Source organism: Scyliorhinus torazame, chromosome 5 (genome assembly GCF_047496885.1).
Source record: "Scyliorhinus torazame isolate Kashiwa2021f chromosome 5, sScyTor2.1, whole genome shotgun sequence".
Taxonomy (NCBI): domain Eukaryota; kingdom Metazoa; phylum Chordata; class Chondrichthyes; order Carcharhiniformes; family Scyliorhinidae; genus Scyliorhinus; species Scyliorhinus torazame.
The window spans coordinates 150,171,766-150,180,710 of record NC_092711.1 but is presented as its reverse complement, the minus strand read 5'-3'; the positions used below and the strand labels follow the sequence as shown (position 1 = coordinate 150,180,710).

Here is an 8,945-nt window from a genome sequence, read left to right as displayed (position 1 = left end):
ACCTCGGGGCTGAGCGACGGCCAGCCATCAAGTCGGGTGTTCCGGTCGGCTGTTCCGGTCGGGTGGGGGGGGAGCTGCGCGGCCTTATGAGCCGTCACGCCGTGCAGCGCGTATGACGCTGCACGGCGTGAACCACTGCGCAAGCGCGGATCCCGTTACGTCGCTGCTAGCCCATTTCGGGCCGCAGACTATCGGCCCATTTTTATGACGTGACGCAAGTGGGATTTGCGCCGATCGGCGGAGTTTCCGCCGATAACGGAGAATTTCGCCCCTGATCTCTTTTTTTATCTTCAAAAATGAGCCCAAAATCTGGTTGATTGGAGGTGTCCAAAAATACAACTTTATTGCTAATTATCCACCTCAATTCTCTTACATAAAAATAATTCCAAATTCAGATCAAATAATACATCAAAACATAACAAAGAGAGTTAAACAAAAACATTGGGGAAACACGGTAGCATTGTGGATAGCACAATTGCTTCACCGCTCCAGGGTCCCAGGTTCGATTCCGGCTTGGGTCACTGTCTGTGCGGAGTCTGCACATCCTCCCCGTGTCTGCGTGGGTTTCCTTCGGGTGCTCCGGTTTCCTCCTACAGTCCAAAGATGTGCAGGTTAGGTGGATTGGCCAGGATAAATTGCCCTTAGTGTCCAAAATTGCCCTTAGTGTTGGGTGGTGTTACTGGATTATGGGGATAGGGTGAAGGTGTTGACCTTGGGTAGGGTGCTCTTTCCAAGAGCCGGTGCAGACTCGATGGGCCGAATGGACTCCTTCTGCACTGTAAATTCTATGAAATGAAATTCTATGAAATAAGAAAATATTAGGAAATCAATAGATGGTTCAGAATTTCTTAAAGCATGAATATAGAACAAACTTTAGTCATGAAACTATTCTTAAAGAAATTCTTATCAATGGTCTAACCCCTTATTGGTTTCAAATTCTCAGCTGAGGCTTCCTGATTTAATCAGAAAACTCTGTCACTTGGAGCATGATTTGTTATCCAGGCATTGGTCTTTACTTAAGATTCATTAATGTCTATCAAGTTAATTAAATGTCTACATGCTCCCGCCATGTGTACCAATCCTCTGAAGATAAGGCGTTCTGCATTAACCTTGCTTGTTGCTAAGGCTTTGCTACATTTTGTAAATGTTTCTGTTGCTGAGGCTGCGTTACGTTTTCATTGCTAGATGTATTTGTAGAACAATGTTTTATTCATTACGAGGGCTTTTATGCAACTTTTCTTGAAACTGTGTTAGATTCTGACACATATTAAGTTGCTGTACAGCAATTCTCATATTTTTATCTGAAACAATTTCTGCCTGTATGTATACTGAATTTAAGAATTATACTGCATTGATTCTTCAAAGGTACCAATAAATCAGTGAAGCAATAAATCTGTAATCTATCAATGAGCCTCTTCCTTTGACCTAATGGAATCTTTAATGTTTCTTGATAGTCACGGTTGCGTCACTTTTCCTGTTGGATTTTTGTTTCTTAAAGGAATCTATATTTTATGTAAATATGTGATAATTCCTTAAATGCGACTGCCTGTGTATCATTACACATTTTATTGTAAGTTCCCAATCAACTTGCCCCTCATAGCTTGACAGTTTCCTTCTGAGACAGAACCATGTAACCACCAAAGCCTATACCTGCATTCTTTAGGGGTTTCAAACAGAAACAGGAACTATCTGTCATCTACCTTCCAAACACCTTTTCACTCTGTGATCCTTATGAAATTTGCCACAAGGCTCAAGAGCATCAGTCATGAGAAGGCCAGTCCAGCAGAAAGAAACCCTCCGACCCTCCCCATTGACCAACTGACAGAATGAACACAATGCAGTCCTGGATGTAATTGAGAGCAGAAACAATAACAACAGAATCCAACCCCTGTAATCAATTGTGACCATGTTGGTGTCTCAGCAAGTTCGAGGAAGCACAGAATCCCTTCTCACACTGAGAGCAGGTGAACGGCTTCTCCCCAGCGTGAACTCGCTGGTGCCTCCGCAGTGTGGATGATTCACAGAATCCCTTCCCACAGTGAGAGCAGATGAATGGCCTCTCCCCAGTGTGAACCCACTGGTGCCTCTGCAGGCTGGATAATTGAGTGAATCCATTCCCACACCGAAAGCAGGTGAACGGTCTCTCCCCAGTGTGAACTCACTGGTGTGTCTGCAGGGTGAATGACTGACTGAATCCTTTCCCACAAAGAGAGCAGCTGAATGGTCTCAGCCAAGTGTGAATGCGCCAATGAGCTTCCAGTACAAATAGGCACTGCAGTTGGCCATTTGGCCCATTGAATTTGCTCAACCCTGTAATAAGCTCAATGGCCGATCTGGCTCAGCACCATTTCCCTTAGTGACTTCAACATCTCGAAACCTATCAACTCGATCTGGAAAATACTTGATGACTTGAGGCTCCACAGTCCTCTGGAGCAGAGAATTCCAAAGCTTCACCACATCCTGGAGTGAAGAATTCGCTCCTCATCTTAACTTTCAGTCCATTTTCCTACCTGTTCCCCGTGCCCCTCAACTCCCTCGTCAATCAGAATTCTGTCTAACTTCACGGCGCCAAGGACCCAGGTTCGATCCCGGCCCCAGGACACTGCGTTTGGAGTTTGCACAGTCTCTCTGTGTCTGTGTGGGTCTCATCCCCACAACCCAAAGATGTGCAGGGTTGGTGGATTGGCCATTCTAAATTGGCCCTTAATTGGAAAAAACATGAATTGGGTACCTTAAATGAAAAAATTATGTTTTGGCGAGGGAGGGAGGGAGGGGGGGGTGGAGGGGGGTGGGGGGGTGGGAGGGGGTCACAATCAAATCCAGTGACTACCCACATATACTTTGTGTCAGGTTGGTGTCAATGTCCACCCCCTCACTTTTCATCCGAGTCTCAGGAGGTTGGAGACTGCTCCGGACAAGTAATGGCGGACGCAGCTCCCACAATCCTCCCATGCTGGAGAAACTGCTTTATCCCAGATGGGTGGGTGGTCTGGAACTGCACATGTCCAAGGGAGAGGGACCCTTAATTGAAAAAAAGACTGGGCACGTATAATAAAACAAATAATTCTGTCTAGCTTATTCTTGAATATATTCAATGACTCCCAGACTCCACTGGACCCTGGGGGAAACAAATTCCGGAGATTAACAACCCTCTGAGATAAGAGATTACTGAAAATATATAACATGGTTGCAGTACAATATTAAAAGACTAGAAATAATAATAAATGTACTTTACAGGTCCAGATGGAGCAGGTTAAAGAGGTGTGAATTGTCTCAAGCCAGGACAGTTGGTAGGATTTCGCAAGCCCAGGCCAGATGGTGGGGGGTGAATGTAATGCGACATGAATCCAAGGTCTTGGTTGAGGCTGTACTCATGTGTGCGGAACTTAGCTATAAGTTTCTGCTTGGCGATTCTGCATTGTTGGGTTGCAAAATCCTATCGACTCTCCTGGCTTGAGACAATTCACATCTCTTTAACCTGTGATTATCCCTCTCTCCAGTTGCTCTGTCTGGACCTGTAAAGACTTAATTACCTGCAAAGACTCTCATTCAACAGTATCGTCTTGCATCATTGCCTTTATCTATCTATGTGTTTCTGGAACCCACCTCTTCATTCACCTGAGGAAGGAGCTGTGCTCTGAAAGTTAGTGATTCGAAACAAACCTGTTGGACTTTTAACGTGGTGTTGTGAGACTTCTTACTTTTACTTTAACACGATCAATAATCACACTCCATGGTTACGTTGCAGAAATTGTCACTCAATTCTCCTGGAACCAGCCCAATGTGATTCTTCATTCCTGTGTTTACTGCCATTGTGTTCCTTTGCCTGACTGGCAACCCTTAACCCCAGAGGTGTCTTTTGCTGTGATGGTTCTCCGGATTGGATTGGATTTGTTTATTGTCACGTGTACCGTATTCAGGTCCCGATAAACCAAGTGACTCTTCCAAATCCTGAAGTGATGTTTGTTTTTTTCTGCAAATCTTCATCTAATATCCTGTAAGATGCAGGGGGGGCGCCTCTCGCAGGTGCGACAGTGGGCTAAGCGTACGCGGAGCTGCCATTGGAATAACAGTGCCATGCGCATCTACCAGGACCTGAGCGTGGAGGTGGCCAGAAGAAGGGCAGGCTACAGGCAAGTCAAAGAGATTCTGTTTAAGAAGCAGGTGAAGTTTGGGCTGCTGTATCCGGCTCGCCTGTGGATCACACACGAGGGACGGCACCATTACTTTGAGGAGCCCGAGGATGCGATGGACTTCGCCAAGAGAGAAGGGCTGGTGCCAAACTGAGGACTTTGTGGACATGTGTTAATAAGACACTGGGTGATGTTTTCACTCATGGGGGGGGGCAGGTGGATGAATACTTCTTACACTGCAAATAAGAGGTGCAGGTGTTGGAGAACCAGCGCTGTCTGGAGGTTTGTTTGGCGAAGGCCGAGGAGAATTATAAGGAGGCCCGAGTAAGCTATTGCTGAAGGAGGTTAACGCAGCAAGACTCCCTATTTACTCAGCAGGTTGAGAAAAGTTGAAAGATTGCGAGGCAGAAGTTGTACGAGTTTGGGAGTAACCCGAGCAAATACAAAGGCCGACTTTGGAGCGAATTTCTCTGTGCGGCTTGGCAAAGGGAAAAGGGTCACGAAGACGGAGGAAATAAACAGGAATTTCGGGAATTCTATGCAGGATTATACAAGTCTGAGCAGTCTGGTGATGTATTGGCAGTGTGGAGCATTATTTATTTTCCTTGAATCTCCCGGAAGCCTCAGAAAGCCAGCATGAGGCTCTTAACGCTAATCTTTCTAGGGAAGCGATGTCAAAGACCATGGAGGAGCTTCAGCCAGGTAAAGCGCTGGGACCACATGGCTGTGGGTGTGGGTTTTATAGGGGATTTGAGGTTTACTGTTGGAACTATTTGTGGGTTTGTATTATCACTTTGACTCAAGTATGCTGCCATTGACTCTTTCTGAGGCGTATGTCTGTTTGATTCTGAAGCGGACAAGGATCGAGGGAGCGCATCTCTTATCAGCCAATCTATCTTTTGAATGTTGACTTGAAACTGCTATCTAAAGTTTTGGTGAGAAAGCTGGAGGGCATCCTTCCAACAATCAATTTATTTTTTAAATTTAGAGTACCCAATTCATTTTTTCTAATTTAGGGACAATTTAGCTTGGCCAATCCACCTCCCCTGCATATCTTTGGGTTGTGGGGGTGAAACCCACACAAACACGGGGAGAATGTGCAAACTCCACACGGTCAGTGACCCAGAGCCGCGATGAAACCTGGAACCTCGGTGCCGTGAGGCAGCAGTGCTAATCACTGCACTACCGTGCTGCCCTCCATCTGACAATCATGAGGGAGGACCAGTCTGACCTCGCTCTGCATCACTAACCAGCTGAGCTAAATTAGCTCCTAATTATATTACAAGCTGGGCAGCGGCAGGGTTCATGAATGTCGTATTTGGGCTTCTGAGAAGATCTCGACAAATAAATGTGTCGAGCTGAGGGAGCAAAGGATGTCAATGTCTTTAAGAGAGAGAGAGACCTGGGCCAAGCTTTGCAGAGTCTGCACCCTCCCTGGATTCACTTCCTTTCCCTTCAGTTGCTGCAAGTGACCAATTGAAGGTGAGAATGAGAAACGAAATGGAAAGAGGGAGAAAAGAAAATGTTTTACTCACAGATGTTGGAGACGGGAGGAAGTTTGCGTCCTTGTGAAGTTCAATCGAGCAGTCACACAAAGCCCGCGCTGATTAGCTGGAGGACCATCCTTCTGGTCCTCCAACTCTTGCCATTGGTCAATACCTCAGGTAAAAGGTCAGAAGGCGGGCTACCCTTTACACATGCGCATCCTCCCCTCTCCCTTGGACATGCGCAGTCGTGGGCAGGGGGAGATCACCGATTGGCTTCTCGCTCTGGCCGTCAGCCGGTTGCCTGGAAACCTTGTCTCGAGGAGGTTCTGTTGTCGGTTAATTTTCCCCCTTGTTCAAGGGGCGGGCGAAACAACGGGTGGGGGCGGGGAGCGCCGGGCCTGCGCACTGGAACCCGGTGACGACAGCGCGGAAGAGTAATTCCTATTGGCTGATTCGGGCAGTGCCCCATTGTGATGTCACAGCGGAAGTGAAGGAAAAAAACTCCAACATCTGTGAGTGAAACACTTTCATTTCTCCCCCTTTCCATTTCTTTTCTCATTCTCACCTTCAATTGGTCACTTGCAGCAACTGAAGGGAAAGGAAGTGAATCCAGGGAGAGTGCAGACTCTGGAAAGCTTGGCTCAGGTCTCTCTCTCTGAAAGACATTGACATCCTTGCTCCCTCAGCTTGACACATTTATTTGTCTGGCTAAAAGGATGGTCTCTCGCCACCGGGGGCAGCAGCGCGGTTGGGTGACCTGCACGACTTACTGCGGTTAGAGAAGATAAAGTATGAGTTAAGGGTGCAGCAGGGGAGTTTGAGAAAAGGTGGGGGATGTTTGTGACCATGTTTGAGGAGCTGTTCGTCGTGTGGGGGGTGGTGGGGGGAATGGAAAAGGAGAAAAATCTGTACAAACCATATAGTTGATTGTTGGGATGAATGTTTCCCGGGGGTGTTTATTTGCTGTAACCCACTTTGATACAAGTTTGAATAAAATGCATTGAAAAAATAATTAATAAATAAAAGGATGGTCTCTTTCCTGATGTTCACAATTAAAGGAAGATAAAATGCTGGAAAATCTCAGCAGGTTTGGCAGCATTTGTAGGGAGAAAAAAGCTGATGTTTCAAGTCCGATGACTCTTTGACAAAGCTTTGACAAAGAATCATCGAACTCGAAACGTCAGCTCTTTTCTCTCCCTACAGATGCTCAGATGCTGCCAGACCTGCTGAGATTTTCCAGCATTTTCTCTTTAGTTTCAGATGCCAGCACCCACAGTAATTTTCTTTTATCACAATTAAAGGGCTGGTTTCTCCAGGAGATGGCTGCTATTTAATGGGACAGTAATTTAATATCGGCTAGAGATATGTCTAGTAGTTTTAAATTAGATATATTATTTATGGTCTGTAATAAAGTACATTTACTATTATTTCTGGTTGTATAATATTGTACTGTCGCTATTTATATATTTCCAGTCATCTCTTCCCTCAAAAGGCTATTAGTCTATGGCATTCTCTTCCATAGGGATCAGTGGAGTCTGTGGGTCACTGAATATATTCAAGGATGAGTTGGACAGATTTTTAATATTGCTTTTGTTATGTTTTTTTACCATTTTTAAAATAATGAATGCAACAGAATAACAGAAATATTGATGGAAAATGGGTACAGTGTAGAACAACTGATACTGCCGCATAAATACAAGCAACACATTGCAGAATTAATTCAGAGCAGGATATTTGAGCGACCAGAGCCTCTAGATGAAATGCCAGATCAGTTAACAGGTTAACATAGTGAGCGGGGAAAGAGGGTAAGATTATATAAAAACAGAAGAATAACAATGCAGGGCGCATACCCCAAAATATTACAAAACACACGAACAGCAGAGTCGAATTAAAATAACATAGATGACATAGAATCTCTATAGTGCAGAAGGAGGCCATTTGCTTCTTCAAGTCTGCACTGACCCTCAGAAAAAGCACTCACAGAGGCAGACTCCCCATCCTAGTCCCATAATCCGGTCCATTGATCATGGTCAACCCACCTAACCTAACATCGTTTGTGCGGAGGGGCAAGAATTCAAAAATCCCTAAAACAGTACTACAATGGAGAAGAAACATGGGAGGCCTGGCCCTCCCGAACTTGCAATACTGTCACTGGGCAGCCACGGCCGAAAGAGTGAGGAGATGGGTAAAGGACCCAGACATGGGATGGTTGATGATGGACGAGTCCTCGTGTACAGGAATGACCCTCCCGGCCCTTGCTACGGCAACACTCCCATCCCCGTCAGCACCAGTCCAGTGGTGGCAGCTACCCTGAGAACCTGGAACCAGATGTGGCAGCATTTCAGTATGACCGATGTGTCCTTTCTGGCCCCCATCTGCGGCAACCATAGGTTTGCACCAGCCATTCTCAACACCACCTTCAAGAGGTAGAGACAGGACGGTGGAACACTGATAATTAGGGACTTTTACACGGGAAATAGACTAGTGACCTTAGAGGAGCTGACGGAGAGACTGGACCTACCAAACAGGGATGAGCTCCAGGTCAAAAACTTTCTCCGCAAGGAGACACCAGCATACCCAGGAACCCTGAGAAGCACAATGCAAGAGGAGTTACTGGACGCAGACAGTCTGGGGAAGGGAAACTGTGGGGACCTGTACGGACAACTCTTAATAAGGATGCGCTCCTTACTTGACGAAATCCAGGAAAAATGGGAGGAAGAGCGAGGGACGGAAATAGGGTGGGGACTCTGGAGCGAAGCACTGAACGGGACCAACTCCACCTTCTCCTACGCAAGGCTAAGCTTCATGCCGCTGAATGTTGTGCACAGAGCACACCCGACAAGAACCCAAATGAGCAGGTTCTTCCCGGAGATGGAGGACAAATGTGAATGGTGCCAGCGGGGCCCGGCAAACCATGCCCACCTGTTCTGGGTATGTCCCAGACTTGTCGAATTCTGGACAGCATATTTACAGTCGAATTCTGGACAGCATATTTACAGTCGAATTCTGGACAGCCTATTTAGAGACAATGTCCATGGTTATGAGGGTGGAGCCATGCCCACAAATGGCACTCTTCGGGGTATCAGACCAGCCAGAACTATTCATGGGGAAGTGGGTGGACGCCCTTGCCTTTGCTTCTCTAATCGGCCGCTGGAGAATCCTGCTCGGCTGGCGATTAGCAGCACCACCCACAGCTCAGACTTGCTGGCAGACCTATCGGGATTTCTCCACCTGGAGAAGATCAAGTTCACTGTCCGTGGATCAGAGGTTGGTCGCCATTCACCAACCTGTTCCAGGACCTGTTTGAAGCCAGCGGCCAATGGAA

General features: G+C 46.5%; 1 long non-coding RNA gene across 1 annotated transcript; it reads right to left on the bottom strand.

Annotated features, from left to right (window-relative positions):
* Positions 1 to 317: 317 nt before the first annotated feature.
* On the bottom strand, positions 318 to 5,997 carry LOC140420086 (uncharacterized). The gene is made up of 3 exons (XR_011946180.1): positions 5,669 to 5,997; positions 3,664 to 3,995; positions 318 to 800 (listed from the first exon to the last, which is right to left on the bottom strand). It is a non-coding gene; the product is annotated as an uncharacterized lncRNA (long non-coding RNA).
* Positions 5,998 to 8,945: the final 2,948 nt, after the last annotated feature.